The following is a 5956-nucleotide window of genomic DNA, read 5'->3' on the forward strand; positions in this document are numbered from 1 at the left end:
TATAAAGAAATCTTTATAAATTTAAAATATAAGAATTGTTAAAAATATTATTAGAATTTTTTAAGAGTTTTCAAAACGTTAATTCCGAATACAGAAAATCAGTATATTTTTGTCGAGTGTGATATTATTAAGTTGTAATGATCGCTACAGCTATCCATAAAAAAATAAAGCTTAACGATAATGTAGATCTTTTTTGCACATATTTATGACATCAAAGATATAAATTATCGATTAAAATTGATTAATTTTGTTTTAGAATATTATATTTAGGTAACTTGCCAATTGTATTAATTAAAAGCCATTCTAATTATAAGGTAGAAATAAGCCACGACTCTGTTTAATTTGTTTAACAAGTATACGATCATTTTAACTCTAATAATTATCGCTTCCTGGACTTGTAATTTTTTTTCTCGGTTCTTCTTTTTGTAAATTTTTTCTAAGGATTTCATAAAGATGTAAATACAATAGCTACAATTTAGAAGAACTAATTAGTAGAATTAAATAAGCTTTTAGTTTCAATTCTTATTTCTGGGTGTGATTCTTTTTCTCATTCTTCAAACTATTGTTAGTTCTTTATAGTACAGGCAATGTAGCCGGCAGCAAAGCAGGTCTAGCAATATCGTAGTCATTGATCCTAATCGTTTGTCTACAATACACCATAAAACAGTTTCTCGAGTCGGTCTCTCACGGAGGTCATCTGATGACTCCACTCCGTGGAAAGGATTCTTCAGTATACGAACCTTCCTAAGGAGGAACCTATTACCTCGGACAATCCATCGCCACCTACATGGCAATCCCAAGGACAATTGATCTTGAAGAATGTCAACATGAAATATCATATGGATGATCCACCAGTTTTGAAAGTATAAAATAAACCGACTATTCATTCTAACAAACTTGTGTTATTTATGTTTTAACACGTAATCGGGCTTTACAGAATTTGAACGTATCCATCGAGTCTGGCTGGAAAGTTGGGGTAGTTGGACGAACTGGTGCTGGCAAGTCTTCCTTAATCTCAGCGCTCTTTCAGTTTATACAATGAAGGTTTAAAAGGCGAAGTCAAGATCGATGATCGAGACACAAGAACGGTGGGCCTGAGTGAATTGCACTGCAAAACCTCCATGATACCACAGGAACCTGTGCTCTTTTCTGAGAGTTTACGTTACAATCTGGATGGTTTAATCAGTACGATGATTTGATGCTGTGGGAGGTGTTGCGGCAAGTCGAGCTGAATGATGTCACGCTGGACCACGATATCTTCTCTGGTGGTTATATATTAACTTAACTTCAGCGTCGGTCAGAGGCAACTCATACGTCTGGCCAGAGCCATCTCTAGAAACAATCGCTTGCTCGGTTTAGATGAAACCACGACCAACATTGATTCGCAGTGAGTCTTTACGAGTCTTTAGGATTGTATTTAAATATCATTTGGTGAAGGCAATAAATTTTGATTGATTAATTATATATTAATAAAAGAGAGCGAGCGAGAGAGAGAGAGAGAGAGAGAGAGAGAGAGAGAGAGAGAGGGAGAGAGAGAGAGGTAGAGGGAGAGGGAGAGGGAGGAGAGAGAGTGAGAGAGATCTTAAATCTTAACATGTTTATAAATTTGCATCCTTAAATTTGAAACTCTATTTCTAGCACGGGTGCTTTAATTCAGGATACAATAAGGAGCAGTTTTAAAGAATGCACCATTATCACGACTGCACATTATTTGAATACGATTATAGATAGCAATCGATCATTGTGATGGAGAACGGTTCGTAGTAGGTTTTTCCGTTTTAACAATTAAAGTGTGAATGGGTTAAGAAGAATATTGATTTTGTAAAATTAAGAGATATAATTTTCAATGCACTATCTAAAAAGTTTGTTTATAATAATTTTGATTAAAAGCATGATCAGTTCAATTTCTGAAAGATATTTAGAATAAAATTCATTCTAAAAAGTAAAATTTTATTCTTTAAGATTAAATATCGGGTTATTCTTACTCAAGACTAACTTAATTTTTACTCTTTACAGAGAAAATTTACTTCAAATTATTTAGAAAATTTAAAATTGATTTTTTATTATTAACAATATATTATACTTTTTCTTGAAAATTCAATGTTATATTGTATATAAAGAATAATCGACGAGCTTTTTGGAAAATTTCGTAATATTCTGAAGAAAAGTCTTTATATGCATTGATAATTAGAATTATCATGTGAATAGTAATTTGGTTGCCCATATGAGCTGTTACACGATAAACCAAATGGTTACTTTTCACAAATGATGGAGAAGACGGGCAATCAGATGGCGCAGTCTTTTAGAGCAGACGAAGAAGGCTTGCGAGAAGAATAATGATCATTGTGAATTGAACTTGTCGGTACAAAATACTACGTGTGAGAGCGACACCACGCTTACAGAACAGACCACTTTATTGATTTTTTACTTCTAAAAATCTTATATTATACTACTTCTAAAAATATATATACTATATATTGTACACAAAGTTATTTATATACAACGACTTATAAAACTGATCAACCCATGCCATTGGAAATTTTATTTTGAGAATTCGTGAATTAAAATATCTATAACAAATTAACATTATATTTATTTCATTATGTATTGTATTATTAAAAAGTCGTTTTCGTTTATTCTTTTTTTGGATCAGTTATTTACATTATGTATTACATTTATTCTGTTCTATGAGTCATTGCATGTAACTTTATAATATTATATAATATATACGAGGTCTGTTCAAAAAGTATCGCGAATTTTGAATTTCCGCGGGTTACGTATATTCGATTTTCGATTTTTTTGTGGCATTATGTTGATACTCATGTCTCTCACTTATGCCGACAAGTTCGGCCATTTTGAATGTTCAGTTAATTTTTGACAGCTGCTTTGCTTGCACGTGTTTTGGCTCGTCTTCGATTTTTGCCTATTCCAAAAAATGGATCAAAGAATCTGTATCAAATTTTGTGTGAAAAACAAAATTAAGTGCGCGGACGCATTCCGAATGTTGACTGTGGCATATGGTGAAGCTACCTTGGACCGAAGCAACGTTTATCGGTGGTACAAAATGTTCTCAGAGGGCCGAGAAGATGTGAACGACGAAGAGCGTGCCGGACGCCCGAGCACGTCAACAACAGACGAAAACATTGATGAAGTGAAGAAAATAGTATTGGCCAATCGTCGAATCACCGTTAGAGAGGTTGCTGAGGACCTAAACATATCGATTGGCTCGTGCCATTCGATTTTTACCAATGATTTGGGCATGAGACGGGTCGCCGCGAAATTCGTACCAAAATTGCTCAATTTCGACCAAAAACAGCATCGCATTAACATTGCTAAGGAGCTGTTGGACTCTGTCCGCGACGACCCAAATTTGCTCCAGAGGGTCATAACTGGTGACGAATCATGGGTTTATGGTTATGACGTGGAAACCAAAGCTCAATCATCCCAATGGAAGCTGCCGCACGAGCCAAGACCGAAAAAAGCGCGCCAAGTTCGGTCGAATGTGAAGGTTTTGCTTACAGTTTTCTTCGATTGCAGGGGCGTGGTGCATCATGAGTTCTTGCCACAGGGTAGAACGGTCAATAAGGAATATTACCTGCAAGTTATGCGCAATTTGCGCGAAGCAATCCGCCAGAAACGCCCGGATTTGTGGAAGAACAAAAATTGGCTTTTGCACCATGATAACGCCCCTGCTCACACATCGTTGCTTGTGCGCGAATTTTTGACCAAAAACAACACACTAATGATGCCGCAGCCACCGTATTCCCCAGATCTGGCCCCCTGTGACTTTTTCTTGTTCCCGAAACTGAAGAGGCCCATGAAAGGACGACGCTACGCTACGATTGAGGAGATAAAGACGGCATCGAAGGAGGAGCTGAACAAGATCACAAAAAATAATTTTTTGAAGTGCTTCGAGGATTGGAAAAAACGTTGGCACAAGTGTATAATATCTGATGGGGATTACTTTGAAGGGGACAAAATAGATATTCATGAATAAATAAATAATTTTTGAAAAAACACAAAATTCGCGATACTTTTTGAACAGACCTCGTACGTATATTTATACATGTTCTCTTATGTTAGTACACGATCAAATTTAAAAAGATAGAGTAAAACAAAGAACAAAACTATACTACGAAGATAACATAAATCGAGAATAAAACGTAACTGTATGTTTAGTATTATTTGCTAACTTCTAATAATTTCAGTTTTATTTATTGCCCCATAATTATAACGCAAATGTGTTATATCTATTATAAAGACTGATTAGAATTAAATATGTTATTTTTTTGATTACTCTTGTCAGCGTATGACAAAATAAAATATGATAAATATTTATCTCTTATATAAAATCTTGACTCTTATATAAAAACATTTTTTAGTATGTATTTATGTATTTAAAGTTTATTTTTATCTTTCGTTTAATTATTTTTTAAATTTATTCTCTACATACAATATTATAGAACTTTAATTTACTATATCTTCTAAATCAATATCGTCCCGCACTTTTTATGAGTAATTATTCAGAATATTCTCCCCTACAATATATCAAAAGGACATTCGAATCGGTGACGTGTCACCTAAAATGCATATTTACCAAAATTGCTTTACGGCTTTTATAGGAGGTAGTAAATATTATTAGATTTCATTTTAAAAAATCGATATCATGCTCTCAATTGAAATTAAATTCAAAATGGATAAAACATTTGGTAAACTGATCCGCAATTAGTACATACGATCTAATTGTGGATAATTGTTATTACTTAATTTAATTAAAATTAAAATATATACGAGAGTACCGAAATGAAATAAGATCATCCATAATGTAATCTATATGACTAATCATAATTACTAAACATCTCATAAAACGTTTGATATCATTCTGAATAAAAATATGAATTTTTTTTTTCAAGGGGGACCCATAACTGATGGTCTTAATCTATAAATAAAAATTATATGAAAAGAAAGATAATCTAATCTAGATTATCTGTGTTCATTCTGTTGTTCAATACTTGTTGGTTTAATGGCATTTACGTTATCCCCCAGTGTATAAGTCTTACAGTGTAGTTCTCACAAAGTTTCTAAAGGAACTGCGAAAACTATTTCTGAAAATCTTATAAAAAATATTTAACGTGTTTGTGTCTCATGCAGCAAGAACTAATTCAGTTAAAATACTAGCCTAGACGACTCAGAAATTATGACAGAGACAGTAGAAAGAGCGCTTGCTATTATTGATTGTTGGCTCGTTCTTCGGTTTAGGCATGTTCGAATATCCCCGTGGACAACCTAGGGCGTATCCTTCTTATCTATATGCTTTAGCCATTTGGGGGGGGCTCTCTTACGCACTTTTTTTACTATATCATAAGTATTATGCCGGATGAGGGCAAAGTATTCATCATGTATATCATCAAATTGATTCTCGTCAACATATTAATTCCCATTAGCTTTTGTCGTTTTAAGGTAACAATTTTTAAATGTACTCCTGATCTCTATATGATAATATTTAATTTAATATTACTTATCTTTTTATTTAATAATATCTTTAATTGAGAGCATTAAAGGAGTTTTAAATTCACAATTATAAGCAAATACACAATTGTGAAATGTTTTTATAAAAGGCTTTCTACCGTTAACCACGACCTATTTTTAGTCAAATTCAAGCTATGCAGTCTCTCCCATTCGGATTTCTTGCTAATCTGCTCGTTCTTTACAAATCGCACTCAGCAGAAAGATTCTGAAATATAATTCTTTTCCTCTTTTCTCTTCCTTTCATGCTGTTTTTTTCTGGAGTACCTCAGGGTTCCATTCACGGAATTTTACTTTTTAATATTTTTATCTCTGATTTGTCTAATATTTTTCTATCCTCTAAGCTTTCCATGTGCTTCCATATGCAGACGTAATTTTTTCCAAATTCGTTTTACCCATTCGATGCTTTTGCAGCCTGTTCTGCTTTAAG

The 5956-nt window shown here is 33.5% G+C and overlaps 1 pseudogene; it reads left to right on the plus strand.

The window, feature by feature from the left end:
* LOC108746439 overlaps window positions 1-2434 on the plus strand; it is a 6066-nt pseudogene extending 3632 nt beyond the window's left edge.
* Window positions 2435-5956: the final 3522 nt, after the last annotated feature.

This window comes from Trachymyrmex septentrionalis, unplaced genomic scaffold, assembly GCF_001594115.1.
Source record: "Trachymyrmex septentrionalis isolate Tsep2-gDNA-1 unplaced genomic scaffold, Tsep1.0 scaffold170, whole genome shotgun sequence".
NCBI classification, from domain to species: Eukaryota; Metazoa; Arthropoda; class Insecta; order Hymenoptera; family Formicidae; genus Trachymyrmex; species Trachymyrmex septentrionalis.